Source organism: Ursus americanus, chromosome 27, assembly GCF_024610735.1.
Source record: "Ursus americanus isolate L20-20 chromosome 27, mUrsAme1.1.p, whole genome shotgun sequence".
Taxonomy (NCBI): Eukaryota; Metazoa; Chordata; class Mammalia; order Carnivora; family Ursidae; genus Ursus; species Ursus americanus.
The window spans coordinates 38199416-38216604 of NC_142153.1; the positions used below are offsets into that span (position 1 = coordinate 38199416).

General features: G+C 42.9%; 1 pseudogene; it reads right to left on the bottom strand.

Annotated features, from left to right (window-relative positions):
- Nucleotides 1-16270: 16270 nt before the first annotated feature.
- Nucleotides 16271-16733, bottom strand: LOC123784571 (cytochrome c oxidase subunit 5B, mitochondrial pseudogene; annotated as a pseudogene).
- Between the last annotated feature and the right edge of the window lie 456 nt (nt 16734-17189).

Sequence of the window (17189 nt, forward strand, 5' to 3'; positions counted from 1 at the left end):
AGGTCCATGAAAATTCATGAACTGCAAAGATCGTTCTCTTTAACTGGTAGTTAGTCACACCAGAAACCCATTATTAAATGAATAATTAACCCTGAGAAGAGAAAACTAAAAACTGAGTAAATATGTAGACCAAAGTACGACAGACCGAGACTGAATAATTTTGTCCTGGTGCTATGCACCAGCTTTGCCCACTCTAAACATCAGAATCTTTCCCGCGGTGTTCATCGAAGATCCTTTCAACCCAGAGGTCTTTACATAACAGGTTATCAGCGTAGTTCTATAACCTAAGACCCGATGAGGTTTATGAAAATATTCTATAAGGACGTCATAACCTCGGGGCGTCTGGGTGGCTCAGTCAGTGGAGCACGTGACTCTTGAACTCAGGGTTGTGAATTTGAGCCCCATGTTGGGTGGAGAGCTTACTTTAAACAATAAAATAAACCAAAAAAAAAATGTCATAGTCTCACCCTGAAGTGAGAATTTTGTACACTTACTATTAATCCGCATCATTATGTACAACCATGAAGAAGGCCCGGTAAAATCGTCCGCACTGAAAATGGTGAAATGCACCATTCTATTTATTTGGCCCAGTATCTACGAAAGCCTTTCCACTAATATTTTTTTTTAAGATTTTATTTATTTGTTTGACAGAAAGACAGCCAGCGAGAGAGGGAACACAAGCAGGGGAAGTGGGAGAGGAAGAAGCAGGCTCCTAGCGGAGAAGCCTGATGTGGGGCTCGATCCCAGAACGCCGGGACCACGCCCTGAGCCGAAGGCAGACGCTTAACGACTGAGCCACCCAGGCGCCCCCTTTCCACTAATATACCTAACAGTGAAAGACTGAAGGCTTTCCCCCTTATCAGGAACGGCAAAAATGCCCTCTCTCAGATGTCCTGTCTCACCATTTCTATTCAACAGTCTTCTGGATGTCCTTACCAGTGCAATAAGGCAAGCATTAAAAAAGAAACACATATAGATCGAAATGGGAAAATATAACTGCCTTTATTTACAGGTAATGTAATCATATACTAAGAAATTTACAAAAATGCTACGCAACTAACTGGTGAATGTATCCCGGTCACGAGATAGCTCCACACGTCAAAAGCAAGTATATCTCTATACCACAATAAACAACTGGAAATGAAATGTTAAGATAATACTACTTATAATAGCATAGAGACACGAAGGACTTAGGAATAAATTTAACAAGATATATCCAAGACATACCTTATACATATTAAAAAACCTGTAAAAGACCACTGATAAAAATTAGGCACCTTAATAAATGGAGCGATATACTTTGTTACTGGATTGGATACTGCTAAGGTGCTAATTCTCCCCAAATTGATCTCTAGATCAAACATAACGCTAGTAAAAATCCCAGCAGAATCTTCTTTTGTAGAAACTGGAAAACTGATTCTAGATGTATATGGAAACGAAAAGACCCGGAAGAGCCAAAACTATTGTGAAAGAGAAGAACAAATTTGGACAACTTAGCTACCTGCTCGCGAGGTTTCCTGTAAAGCTGCTGTAATTAAGACAGTGTGATTTCGGTACAAGGGTAGACGTTTAGATCAATGGTACAGACATGGAGTCCAAAATTAGAGCCACATGTATTTATGATCAACAAAGTTTTGATAAAGGTGCCAAAGTAATTCGATAAGGGAAAGGATTATCTTTATAACAAATGGTGTTGGGACAACCAATTATCTATATGGAAACCAAAATAAACTCGACCTTTACCTCATGCCACACACAAAAATTCCTGTTATTATACTCCCCACCACCACCAAAATCATGTGCTGAAGGTTTAATGCTCAATACTTTCAAATGTGACTGTATTTGCAGATAGGATCTTTAAAGAAATAATGAAATAGAAATGAGATCATTAGGGTAGGTCTTATCTCAATATGACTGGTGGGTTTTTTTTTTTTTTAGGATTTATTTATTTATTTGAGAGAGAGCACGCATGCGAGTTGGGGGTGAGGGGCAGAGGGAGAGAGAATCTTCCTCACTGAGCACAGACACAGGGCCCCAACCCACGACCCTGAGATCAGGACCTGAGCCGAAACCAAGAGTCGGACCCTTAACTTTTCATAAGAAGATAGGACTAGTCAACTACACTTCAATAATAAAAACTTAAAAAAATATATCCATACGTGCCCCCAAATATGTTAATTACCATGAAATGTATTATATTAAAATTAGAAACTGCCTAAATTTCATTTAATATGGGATTATGGAAAATAAACTTTACAATCTATTCAAATAAATAAATTAAATGGGAACTGGCGGGAAAAACCCTACAATTCTGAAAGAAGAAGAAGAGGTTAGGACACAGACACACAGAAAAGATGTTGTGAGTACGCGGGGAGGAGAAGACCATCTGCAGGCCAAGGACAGAGGCCTCAGGAGGAACCAACCAGGCCGACACCTGGCTCTTGGCCTTCAGGCCTCCACAACGGTGAGAACGTAGATTTCTGTTATTTAAGCCCCTCAGTCTGTAGTGCTTTGCTACGGCAGTTCTAGCAAACGAATAAATATCCCTAAAAAATATCTCAACCACTGAAGTCTCATCACAAATAAACAGGCTCAAATGACTAGTTCCAGTTCTACCAAAATAGTCAAGGAATAGATGATTTCCATCTCTTCCAGAGAACAGAAAAAGAGAGTGTGAGTAGAGCCTGCAGAGATATGAAAATTTTGAACAAAATATAAGCAAATCAAATGCAGCCATGTATTAAATCCTTGTTGGGCTGATCCTAAGAATTCAAGGCCAATTGATGTAATTCATCCGTAATAATAAATCTTCAAAGGAGAAAATGAAAATAATGCAGAAAAATCATTTGATGACATTCAGTGTCCATTCATAATAAAAATTCAGGGAGTCAAAAATAAAGAACAACTTTCTTAACCTCTATAAAAGACAATCTCCAGACAAAAATCTTAGAAAACATCATATGTTGGGGACACCTGGGTGGCTCAGTCATTAAGCGTCTGCCTTCCACTCAGGGCGTGATCCCAGAGTCCTGGGATCGAGCCCCACATCGGCCTCTCTGCTCTTCTGGGAGCCTGCTTCTTCCTCTCCCACTCCCCCTGCTTGTGTTCCCTCTCTTGCTGGCTGTCTCTCTCTCTGTCAAATAAATAAAATCTTAAAAGAAGGAAAGAAAGAAAGAAAGAAAAAGAAAGAAAGAAAGAAAGAAAGAAAGAAAGAAAGAAAGAAAGAAAGAAAGAAAGAAAGAAAACATCATATGTTATTATGAAACGCTGAAAATATTCTCTGGAAGATCAGAAATAGCATTCTTTCTCTTTAAGATTATTTTAAAGGCCTAGCCATGCAGTAAGAAAAGCAAAAAACAGGAAAATATAGAAGAACTGGTCAGAAAGAAAGAAAATGGTCATCACTTGCGAGATGATACAACTCTCCACATAGAAAACTCCAAGCGATCTGAAGATAAATCGTCATAATTAATTAAAGTACGTAGCATGTTTGCTGGATACCCTTGACCTACAAAAGCCAATATACACTGGTGACAATCAGTTAAGATACAATTCACAATAGTAACAAAAATATAATGTACCTGAGGAGAAATCTAACAAGGGATGTGCAAGCCCTTTAGAGGCTACATTTTAAAAGATCTTTAGGTTAAAATTTGAAGCTTAAGAACTCTTTAGTACAGTGGGTTTTACCCTCAGCTGCCTGCTATGTATATATATTAGAATCAAACCTGATATATTATATTATATTATATTATATTATATTATATTATTATTAATTATATTAAAACTCCCCATTCTAATGTGTAATGTGTAATGGCATCAGGTGATTCTAATGTGTAGCCAGGGTTACAAACCATTACTCCCAAGGACAGTAACATGGGCTAGAGGAAGGGCACACAGGGCTTCCGAGGTACTAGGAATCTTCTATTTTTTCATTTGGGTGACAAATTCATCGGAACATTAGTCTTTAAATCATACATATGTGTCTTATACACTTTGTTGTATTTTACGATTCAGTGTAACACAATTAAATGCCCCCTTAACAGTGGTTGTGCAAGAGTTTTTTTATTTATCATACCATTACCTCCCTAATGCTGTGACACATTAATTTGCTGGTTTTCTTAATCGTTGCAGAAACTTGAGACTGCTTGAAGTCATACAGCTCACCATATAAAGTGAAGCAACATCAGAAACAAAACACAGATATCCATGTCTACCATTTTGAACAAATGAACCCATTGCAGAATCAGAGGCCCTGAATGGCACCCAGATCCGTCAGGTTTATAGACGGGAGAACAGTGGTTACCAGGTGATGGGGGGGTGATAGGATTTTGAAAGGAAGGGGGAGTTCCGCTTAATGGGTACGGGTTTCAGAGAAGAAAGACGAGAAAGTTCTGGTGATGGATGGTGGCAATGCTTGCAGAAGAACGAGAAAGGACTTACCTGTATCTTTAAAAACGGTTAAAATGATAAACTTTGCGTTGTGTATATTCTATCACAATGAAAAAGGGGCAGATTTCTGTTTCAAATTTGAAGTTGGTACAGAGGAAGACATTAGTGAAACAATAAATTATGAGGAAGAGCTCACTTCTAAAGAAACAGGAGAGCTCACCAAACCCTTAATTGTGTTCTGCTCCCGCTCAAAAGCTCGGAGAGAATTGATGTTGAAGCGTAAAGCGTCCCTTCCACCAAAGTGCTGGAATATTGCGAGGAAAGCACTGTTATCTTGATCTCTGTACCTGAACAAATCTTCTTCTCATGTTTGTTGTCACACTTTGATGTGTGCCCCCAGCCAGCAAACTCCCCGCGTGGCTGTGTAAACTTCTCGTCTTGCCCTCGACCTCGGGGGTGACCTGGCGTGTTAGTGACTCCTGGCTGAGGTAAATGATAAGGCACGGTAAGAAAAACAACTGCTAGATCTTTCCCTTTTCTCTACCTCCATCCACTGTGAAGTGTCTCTCCCCCCCTCCCTCCTACCAGGTATCAAAAATCCAGATAAAGGGGAAAGAAGTTATCTGAAGCATTGTGTGCCCCCTGTAAGAAATCCAATTATTTATGGTCACTGGAGACATTTTCTTTTAAGCGCGTTGGTGAGTGACCTAAATGTATGGTTTTCCTTCAACCGTTAACAGAGCGCTTCCCTTATCTCGCATTTAAAAAATCTTAAATAGTCCTTTCCCTTCTTCGAGATAAAGACAAAAGTTAGTAGAAAACAGTTGTGCCCTCTCACGAGGCAAAGAAGGCACAGATCATGGAGCCCTGATCTTGAGATTTCACTTTTTTGACTTTTTTTTTAATTGTTCCTAGGACTATAGCTGGTATCATTTTTTAAGTGACAACTGAGCAGGACCATGATCTGAGCAGGCCCGCCTTAAGTTCTGTTCTGTCAAGGAAGTGACCCAAAAGAATTCAGCCATTAAAACCACTTCCACAGTCTCCTGGAGGAGTGACAAGGGAGACCCCTGAGCTCTCAGGAGTAAAGCTTCAAATCCCACTTTGGTGGAGGAATCTTTAGGTAGACCTGAAGATGACTTTCATCTTGTGACAAGCTTTCCAGCTACCCCACCCTTGGTGCCAGTCACCCCAGAGCAGTCGGAGGGCTCCACACGGGCCCTGACCTGGAGGCTCCGTGAACTGGATCGATGTGAGGGTTTGAATCTCTGCCATGGGGAGTGTTCCCACTTCGGGTGTCCCCAAACTGCTTATGGAAAGGAGGTATGTTCGTCTCCTTGAAGCCCTTTGCCCTTGCCGTGTGGAAATAAATCCACCAGTGAATTCCTGAGGAGGAGCTGAAGAGGGAAAGGTCGGGGTTGGGGTCTAGCAACAGACTCTTGTCATGGCTTTGGCCTGTGCTTTTCTGGACTTCATGTTCAGAAAGGGTGAGAAAGAGCTGGAGGAGCCAGGACTCCAGGTCATTCCAGCATCATGGCCCCAGATCACCAAGCACAACAATGGCGGGGCCCACAGCCGCCTGTGCCTCTCAGGCCTCCTCCCCTTGCTCAGTGTCCTCACCTTTTTTTTTTTTATCATTATTGCCCCCAGAAGGTGCCTTTTTAGAGAATTTTTTCCTAATTGCCCCCCTTGCCTGAAATTTTAAAAGCACAGGTATACTGGATATCTCTGTGTCTGTACTGTATGCACATTTGTGATTTATGACGAGAATAAGGTTTCTGCCCCTTCCCAAGAACCAACTTTTGTCCCCTTGGGGGTAAGATCACCAGCCTTGAAAATGCATGCCCTCACTCCTTTAGAGAGCCAGTTGCTGTAGAGTGGCCTGAAGACAGAATGTGCTGTGGGGCATCACGCCATGGCCTGCCTGACAGAGTGGCAAAGAAGCTGACGCCCGTGTGAGACACACCAGGACCTGCCCGCCAGCTCCACCCTTTCCTAGTGGCACCAGCTGACAGAATTTAGGAAGCCCCCATATTCTCTCAAGGCTCAGTATCCTCATCTATAAAAAACAGGGATAATTGCCACCTTCAGGGTTACAGGAAGAATTAAATGGCGAGCTGTGTGTTATAGCAATGAACGCCCTCTTCTCTTTAGTTTCTGTCAAAAATATCATATTCTGGCTTATGGGGGCTATTTTGTGTTCTTTCGTAAGATTTTATTCTCTTTTCTGCAGATACGCTGGATTGAAAACTAATCTACAAATGAACGTACAATGTGTTGGCTGCCACAGCTTGTGTGGAAGTGTTAACTACTCGGAGCCAGTAAGCCTAATCACACATCAAAGGAAAATAAAAAGTTATACACATACTCACACTTTACAGCTCCCTGAAATTTCTTTGCACTTGAGAAGTGGAGTACACGTTAATCTCTCCTTCCCCAGTCAAGTTTCACTAGTCTTTACTTAAGGTTTCTCAGTGAGGAGGCCAAACAAAATGGAGTTCCTTCTTTCTGAGGGTAGGCTCCACTGTGGACACCGCTCAAGAATTTTACGACAAGCAAGACTCTCCGATGAAATTTTCAAAGACGGTGGGCTTTCTCTGGTCTGCCCCACTTATCCTGTACTATCCACCCAAAAGTCAGAGTTTTTAAATTGAGCCCATTGGTGGGGATTACAGCAAGGATGGGGGTGCTTTGAATGTTCCGTGACGGCAGCGGTAGGGCTTAATGGCAGCCTCATTTGGGAAGACAATGAGGCATCTAGAATGACTTCAAATGATGTGTTTCAAGAGATACTAATCCACCAGCAAGTACAAAATGTACTTTAATGCGTGCTTAAAACTAAGAAAGTCACAGTTGTTTTAAATAAGTAAATAGATAAAATTAACGGACGTGAAATATCAAAAGCTAATTTGAGTTTCTGGCACCAGAGTCAATGCTTCCTCCACAGGAGTGGGTGGTGAGTGACAAATAGTCCCGAATTGGATTAACACCAGCCGTCAGTACGGGCATCCCTGGGAATGGTGACTGGTGAGTCAGAGTTTCCCAAGGAGAAAACCCTGCCCAGGGAGAGAATTCACCATTATGTCCCCCTGCATGTAATAGGGGCACAACAAATACTTATTGGTTTGTGCTCTCATTTATGCTTTAGAAAAAAGATAAGCAGTCTACGGTATATATAGGTGATGATATGCCGAGGTAAGAGATAAATCCTGAAATCTCAGTGACTTAGGGTTTAATTAAGGTTCATTTCCAGCTCACATGAAGTCCACTATGGGCCTGGTGACTCTTCCTTATCATTGAGTCAGGTCGCTAAAACTTGCTGGCTTCCCTCAGTCCACATGGGGCTTCCAGGAACACTGAGGTAAAGCGTAGAAAACTCCCATTCACTCTTAAATATATTTTTAAGATTTTATTTATTTATTTGAGAGAGAGAGAGCACAAGCAGGGGGAGCTGCAGGCAGAGGGAGAGGGAGAAGCATTCACTCTTAAAAGCCTCATCCAGAAGGGACACTCGTCCACTTCACTTCTGCCTGGAACTGGTCACCACCTAAGTACAGGGCTGAGTGTGCAGGGGCTCACAGGGAGTGCTGGGTGAGCAAACGCTACCTGCCACACACAAGACTTCATCAAATCTACCTTTCAACCCGGTCAGGTGATGGCTTCCTCCTCATTATCCTTCCTATTGATTTTTTTTTTTACGGGGAGAGAGGCTAATTAGGATTATTTATTAAAGGACTAGAAACTGGGGCGCCTGGGTGGCTCAGTCGGTTAAGTGTCTGCTTTTGGCTCAGGTCATGATCTCAGGGTCCTGGAATCAAGTCCTGAATTGGGCTCCCTGCTCAGGAGGCAACCTGCTTCTGCCTCTACCTCTCCCCCGCTTATGCTCTCTCTCAAATAAATAAATAAATAAATAAATAAATAAATAAAATCTTTTAAAAATATATAAAGGACTAGAAACCTATTTCCCTCTCGAATGTGTAAGCATAGAGAGGTTTGCACCCTGCCTGCTTTCAAGCAGCAAATCTTCGGCACAGTCGGCTCGAGCAGTAGGAGCTATGAGTTCAACTGCTGTGTAGTCCACTCCATGCAAGCCACGATTGGAGAAATTTTAAGGATAAGAGGTCAGTTGGTATTGCTTGATATAATAAATACTCATTAGCCGACAAATTCAGCATCTTATTTACCACTGTCCATTTCCTTCCTCCGAGTATTTCTGGAATCAAATAGGATTTAGTCTCCCAAGACTGTGTTGCTTCTGGTAAAAGCCAATACCCAAACCCAAGGGTTTATCTGGAACGTCCAGACATCTGGGAAGTCAGACAGTGAAAAATGGGACTGTCCCAATTATCGCAGATGGCTGGGAAGCCTGTGGTACCATGGACCATTTTCAGGTATGAGATCAGTCATGATTAAGCCAAGCTGTTTTCTTTTATGAACTTTTAATGTTTTTTGGCATACTTGAAAAGTGCAATAAAAATGAAAGAGTACTCATCGATATTAGTGTATCTCTGTAGTCCTACTGTTGCATGGTAATATCATTAATTATGGAGGGCTCCCACAGGGCGGTGTGTTTCAAGGGAATGGAAATTGAATACAAAGTCTTTTATTCTTGTTTTCACTCCAACTCAAGTCGTTAGCTCCCGAGCACTCGTCCCCCTCATCCTCACCCACTCACGGTATTTTGCTGGCAAGCCAAAACGCTGTACCTTCGAGTGAACCCGAGGTCTTTCTTCAGATCTCCAAATCCCAGCCAGTGGGCCTCCCTATTTTAGAAGAGGCTTAGTCCAAAATAGCCACTCCGTTCTCCGAGTGCCAGGCAGCCCAGTCGTCTTCTGAGTCTGACGCACACACACTGAGTCTTTCCCCTCTGAACAGTGGCATTGCTTGACTCTGGGCTGCCTCGACGCGCCTGTTATTTCTGACCGTTCGCTTCCACATCCAGAGACTAGACAAGCGGGACAGATAGCTAAGAGGCAGGACCTTCCTCTTCCAAGGGCGTCGACGGCCGCGCAGCTGGGCTCGGTTCCCGAGACGCTGCTGGGTCTTCATCCTCCCGCAGACGACAAGGCACACGTTGCATCGCCCCGTGCAAGGCCGCCCCTCGCCTGCAGGTGGCAGAGTGCGAGCAGCTACGCGGGGCCGCCGCGCAACCCGGGGTCCCGCCAACACCTCGCCCACCGCCGGACCCTGAAATTGAAGGAAACGCCCCATCCGAGGAAGTCAAGTGTGTGCCAGGTGGAGAGGGAGGCAAAAGGGGCAAGAGAAGAGAGTCCAGGGCAAGAGCCCGCCGTGAGAACGAAGCTAAGTGAGACTGATGGAAGCCAAGGGGGGCATTGGCAGAAAGCAAGCGCGGTGCCCGCCCCTGGGCACGCAGGACCCACGGGGCCGCATCACGGTGCTGCCGAGGTGGGACCTGGCCTGGGGAGGGGGAGGGTACCTACTGATAAAGAAGGCCGCGCCACTGAACAATGCCTCCCAGGAAATCCCTCCTTCGGGTTGTGACTCCCAACGGCAGGAGACCTCGGGGCTGGTCATTCTGCCTTCTCATCGGACTGACCCAGCTAGTTGCATTGGAAGATACTGATTTCACAATAAGATAAAGGAGATGGATGCCTCTTCCTCTGTGAAGCCTCCCCTGATTTCCCCCTCTCTTAGCCCTCATCCCACTGCATCGTGTTTTCACTTGTCTGCCTCTCCTCCCGGGGACTCTATCTTGCTCACTGTTATATTCTCAGTGCCGCCCACCCACCCCCATGGTGCCTGGAACAGGGTAGGAGATTAACAATTAAATCAATTAACGAATGAATGAAAAGAACAAGTTATTTCACATAAAAACACAAAGCTGGGCGTGATATTCTTCAACACAGAAGAGAGAGACTGGAGCCCGCTGTGTATGGTTTGTCCCTGCTGAGTGGTAAGTGTATTTGGCCCTCCTGGACACCACACCGTGGAGGAAAGCTGTGGTTGGCACATATAGGTCATTCTGTCTCCTTTCATGGCATCTCTGACCACACAGTGTTCTTTACTTAATCCTGCGAATCCCTGTATTTATGCATTCTTTAAGTCGACACGAATAGTCATTAACCATGACTGAGTTTTTTCAAACCACACATCTATCTCAGGATATTTGTATCGGCTGGAATGTATCCCTGGGAAGCTGCTAGAATAGCTGCAATAGGTGTAGGGAGCAGCTCTGGGGACCAGAGTTCAGGCCAGAGTGACTTCTGCTGTGACTGCTGACAGCCAGGTGGTGAAGGACGCAGGTGCTGGGATACCTGGCAGATAAACGAAATTCAATTCAGATAATATTTTTAAAATAGTGGGGTCCTATGGATGACAGTATATTGTGACAGAGCCTAGGCACTCTGGGATAACCATCATAGAAACGGGAATCAGCATATGGTCCTCTGATTTCCAAGGATATTTAGAACACTGGTTTATTCACACCAAGCAAAACCTTCTCTGTGGACAATTTAAGGAGTTTTGTTTCTGGAAATGGAAATCTTAAAACTTTCTTTCATCATTTGATTCATTTTTCTTTGGTTTTAAGTAATTGACTCAAATTGATCATCTTTAAGAGAAGAAGGATAAGTAAAGAATAATGGTACCACACTGAAGTCTTATCGGCCAGAAACACAGGGCAGTGGATCAAGCCAGTCAGACCAGGTTAAGCCCAACAGCTGAGTGACCGAGTCTCCCAAAGACCTGCTTAGCGGCTGGGCTGTTCCAAGTGGCTCAGACCCTCCCCACCCCCATGTCTGTGCTCTTTGGCCTGCATTCTGTGGGTCTCCACCACAGTTCCTCCACCGAAGATCACAGCCCGGCTATGGTGGGCTGACTATGGCCCACAGACATAATTTCTTTGGCTCATTCAGTAGTATTGAAAATTTGCCTTAGGTGCTGACATTTTTAAAACAGGAAGACCTCACATTTTTTTAAAAAATCTAGAGTTCCATATTCTCTTTAAAAATCAAAGTGGCAACACTGTACAGTCACAGTGAGCTCAAATAGGAGTGACTGACCTTTTAACAACACTGGTAATGGTAATAGCGGTGATAGCTAATTGCATCACAACAGCATGTCTTATGCGCCATATGCTATCTTAAGTGCCTGGCATATATTGTCATTGAATCCACACATCAACACTAGGAGTGGGTACTATAATTATCTCCAATTTCTAAATGAGGAAAACAAGGCCCAGTGAGGTCAAGTAACATGTCCAAAGTCACAAAGCTTTAAATGGCAGAGGCGAGATTTGAACCAAGCAGGCAGGCTCCAAAGTCTGAACAGGGAAGTCCTAATAAAGGTAGTCTCCCAGAAGATGCTGGCCAGGAATGGACTGTTGTAGGCATATGGATGTCTGGATGTGAAAGTTGTTGCAATTAATGCGTAATGATTAATATTTGTATGGGGTCTAGTGTCAGATTGTCTCCATTTGAATCTGGGCTCTGCCACTTGGGAGAACTTGGGCAACTTGATTATTATTTTTAAGCTTTAGTCTTATCTGTAAAATGGGAAAGTAGTACTGTCCCCATGAATTGATTATACTTTACAGAATTGAGGTACTGAAGTTCATATTACAGGTAAGTGCTGACACATAGTAAATGCTTAATTAATGTTCACCATTATTATTATTTTATCTAGGTAGCTTTTATCACTGAGAATTTCATATCTGTTGGACTAAGAACAGTCTTCAGCATGGAGTACCTTCTCCAATTTCTAACATTTTGTAGTTTAAAAGAAATGTTTATAGACAAAAATAATATGCTCCATGTCTAGAAAATAGTGTTGAAGTTCTATTTAGCTGGAAAGTATTATTATATAAAATAAAACTAACTTCTTTTAAAAAAAATTTTGTTGTTTATTTATTTGACAGAGAGAGAGAGAAAGTGAGAGAGCACAAGCAGGGGGAGGGGCAGAGGGAGAGGGAGAAGCAGACTCTCGCTGAGCAGGGAGCCCGATGCGGGGCTCGATCCCAGGATCTTGGGAACATGACCTGAGCTGAAGGCAGACATTTAACCAACTGAGCCACGCAGGCGCCCCAAAATAAAAACTAACTTCTAACTTCAGTTCTTTTGGTATTTATTGAGCGTCTGCTAATGCTGTAGTCATTATCGCATCGCTAATGTCTTAGCTCGGCTCCTGGTAGGAATGCGATAAAGATTTGTAAAATGAGTAAAAGATAAAAGTGAGAAGTTGACAAAACTTTCGTTCTTCTAAAAGGTAAGAAACCAGGAAAAAAAAATTCTGAGAATCACTTCACATAGAGTAAGCAAGCAAACAACCGAACAAAAATGTAATCAAAGAAATTTTTCTTGCTAGGATCAGAATACATTAATACTAATGAAAACAGAACACAGACCCCTTCTGACATATTTTATACTGTTTAAAGATAAACATTTGCGCACTGCAAGCCACCAATGGATTTAAACTCCAGTGAGGACTTTATAAGCCATCTGCTAGTCTCCTAATGAGGCTAGTAACTATCGTTGTTTACAGTTAGGCACCAGGGGTCATGGATATTTGTTATAATGAAATCTGCAATGCATCACGGCAGAATCTAAGAGTCTTTCTTCACAAGGGCTAATTACAAATATAATAAAACAACATTTAGAAAACCTCTTGAAGTCCACAGAGAAACCTAACTTGGCACAAGTATGAACCATAGTACCCGCTCTGTTTTCTTTTTACAAATTCTGATAACAGAAGCCAAATCATATTTAACTACTAACAATACAAAGCCACCAATGGGTCCTTTGCTTCAGATCACTTAATCACAAGATGCTTCGTGGACCATCTGGATCCAAAAGCCATTTGCTCTGACACTCCAGCGTACAGAGTCTAAGTGCTTAGGAAGACCCACAGCTTATTTTAGATGTGTGATTTAATAAGGTGCTATTTGGAAGTTGTGCCCAAACTGAACTTGCTGATTCTCTAATTTAGCCGGGAGGGGGGGGGGGGCGGGGGTGTGTGTGTGAAAAATTGCTTAGAATCACAGAGACAAAGAAACTGATTGGCTGACTGAATTTTTACCTTCCAATTGGCAGTTTTAGCATCCCAGAAATGTAATCTGAATCATAATTGCTTTAATTTGCATATTGTGGCTGTATTTCCACAGTCCACTGGGGGAAAAATATTACCCTATTACAATGATTGGTGATATCCCCATGAGTCCATTATGGTCATCATCCCAGATTGGAAAATATAGAATCTCAGTATGAAAGGGTTCTTATAAAATGTCTCCTATTGGTAGAACTACCAGACAGCGCCTGAGATGTCAAAAATGAGATAATGCTTTTTATTTCACTTAATAGAACGCCTGTGAATAGTAATAAAAAGACTACAAGAGGGGCTCCTGGGTGGCTCAGTCAGTTAAGCATCTGCCTTCAGCTCAGGTCATGATCCCAGAGCCCTGGGATTGATCCTGGGATTGATTCCCATTGGGCTCCCTGCTCAGTGGGGAGTCTGCTTCTCCCTCTGCTGCTGCTTCCCCTGCTTGTGCTCCCTCGTTCTCTCTCTGTCAAATAAATAAGTAAAATCCTTTAAAAAACAAACAAAAAAGACTATAAGAATAAAAATACCTTATATCTGTAGAATGTTCCCCACATATTGAAAAGTTGTGCAAAGAAAAACAAAAACCAGGGGCGCCTGGGTGGCTCAGTCGTTAAGCGTCTGCCTTTGGCTCAGGGCGTGATCCTGGAGTTCTGGGATCGAGCCCCACATCAGGCTTCTCCGCTGGGAGCCTGCTTCTTCCTCTCCCACTCCCCCTGCTTGTGTTCCCTCTCTCGCTGGCTGTCTCTGTCAAATAAATAAATAAAATCTTTTAAAAATAAACAAAAAAAAAAGCAAAAACAAAAAACAAGCAAACAAACAAAAAACCACGAAGTCATGCACGCATCCCCTTGGGAAAGAATAAAATTTGCCAATGCAATTTTTGGGAGAGACGTTAGGTGGATCCTTCACTACCAAGTATGAAAGTATATTAAGCCTCCCTACAGCTGTATGCTGCAGGAGTGAGGACAGAATGCTCAATGAACACAACAGAAAGTAAAGAAATCTCCACGTCTAGGGCTCTTCTGAATGGAGCCCGTGAAATTGTGCCTAAGATAAAGTCTATATGATAAGCATGGCATTTGAAATCAGTGGAGAAAATTAAAAGTATTTAACCAATAACACTAATAAAGTAACATTTTGGGGGTGGGGGTATCCTCATATCTATTCATATGCCAAAATAAAGTCCAAGAACTAAGAATTATATGTAAAAAATGCGACTATGAAAAAGATCTTTTTAAACCATAGGCAGATATTGATATAATTGCTGGGATGGAAAAGGTAGAAACCCCAGAGCAGTGTGGCTCACCGACCACAGATCGTCCCTAGCAGTCTGTCCGGCAGCCCACAGGCGTCTGCAGAGGGAAAGCTATGAACCAATTTTGTTCATATACATGTCATAAATTTTAAATGTAAGCTAAACCAGGATTTTCACAGAAATGCCAGTAAAGTTCTAAAAATATTATGGGTTTAGAGGTTGCACATAAGCTACGAACTGTGTTGATGATTTTGGAGGGAGCACCGTCCAGTAAAGGGGATCTACTGCCTCCTGGTTTATGTGCTTGCAAATCATTGACCTGGTCCCGCTCGCTTAATTAGACAAGCCTTTGTATTTCTACCCACATGTTGCATTTTAGCTCCATTTCACAAAAGTGGATTAGTGACTCAGAATGGTTTAGTGAAGTATAAAAACCGTAATGAAATAATAACACACAAACGAGGACTCAGAATCACATTGTCCACATATGGAGTGCACGAGATTCCGGGGCGAACATAGAATGCGAATTTGTGCGTGTGGGACAGGTGAATCTGTGAAGGTGATGATTTCGCACAAGCTTTGAAAAAAGAAAGGTGTGAATGATACTTAGGATTATGAGATCTGAAAATTGAACTGTCTTTTCACTAGTAATCCATTCGCTCTTTGTCCCTAGTGCGCTGTCTACATTGAAATTTTGTCACACGATGACACAAAGCCATCAAATCTTGTGTATCATTTTCAAACAAGCCAGTGACCTTTCGAGCATCCATACAAGGTTTTCTGGAAGAAAAGCAAAGTATTGCTTTCTAAGTATGGAGCTGATTAGTCTTATCCCTAAAGGCAAAGAAAAGGCAGTGACAGTACCAGGTGTCAGGGACACAACCCTTAAGAAAAGTAAAACCAGCCCCCAAGTTAATAGCCGATGTTATGCTTAAAGGGGAAGGGGAACAATTCTTGGCAAAATGCCTCTCTCAGAGGCCACTGGTGGACATCATACCAAATCGATGGCAGACAAAGTGAGAGAGTTACTGCCACCAGGTCTGTCTGCTGGCAGGCATTTCTCTCCTTCCAGCTGAACAAGAGCTCTGAGGAACAGAGCATGACTCTGCTCCTGGTATATGCACGGTCCAACCACGGGAAACATATTCTTTGTGGGTTTTGATTCTGTTTATCTCTGAAAATCCACACGACATGAACTGGTATTTTCTTGTTTCATTGATGTTGATTTAACCAATTAAATGACAATTTAGCCAGTTTGTCCACTGCTTATTTACGGGGAACAGCTGCTGGACCAACAGAAGCATTTTGACCTTAGTTAAGTGTTGAAGGAAATAGTGAAATATGTAAATGTCCTCAGATTGCCAGCACGAAGCATACACTGTGTGAATAAAATGACAGTGAGTTACGCCGCCTTTCCACGCTGGGAACGCGATGATTTAAGGAAAAAAGATCACACAAGATTTCAAAGTCTTTAGACAACGTCACTAATACCTTGAACAACCATTTTATAATTTCCAGTGACTTTTTACCAGCAATTTCATAGAAATATATATATTTATGGGAGAAGGAGCCAATGCAATGGGCAGTCCTTATTGGAAAGAAGAAGCTTCCCAGCACATTTTGAGTAAGCTAGTGCAAAGGCTCAGTGGGCCAACTGGTGCAGCACCAGCTTGTAATGGGTTCCACAGCTAGGGCATCGCTGGGCCTCGCCTTTGTGCAGCCAGAACAAGATGACGATACTATCGTCCCCTTTACAGATGCAGCCTGCTATTTGCTTCTTGGTGATAGATGGGACTAAATTAGGGTCTTCCTTGGTGCCTGCAGCTGCCTTTAGGGCTAGTATATTGTATGGGTCCGGTCCTTTCCGTGCAGCCTTCATGACCTCCCTCTCCAGCCCAGTCGCCTGGTCATCATCAGTAGGGACACCACCTCCAGATGCCATGGAGTGCACCGCGGCGACTCTGTTGGGACCCCGGGCACTGAGAGCCTGCGTGGCCACCGCTCCAGCTCCGCAAAGTAGCCTTGAAGACATCACGCCCACTACAGACAGCAGTACTTCCGGGAGCAGGCTCTGGAAAGAGACGTGATTTCCGGGGGAGGGCTTCCCCTTCATGGAAATATATTTACTACCACCTCGCAAGCTGAAAATCTCAGTCTTATGGCTTTGACTCTGATAGACTCTTGAGTTAGCACCCCATGGAATAGAGAACATAGACCTGCTAAAAACCTCGTCATATTTTTGAGGTCTTGACTCTATCTTAATATGCGGTACTAGCTGACAAACCTTCAAATACTTGTTGCCTTTCCTGAAAACCTGAAATTTAATCAGAATAAACTAGAGTGGGAGCATCGCATAGTTTTGGGGCAAGACAGTGAACGCATACTCTAGTCCCATGGAATAAGAAGTGGCCCTCCTTCCTGATGAGGAGCGAAAGAATATACATTCCAGATCAGGAGCTGCACACCGTATTCCCAGTCTGAGTTAATC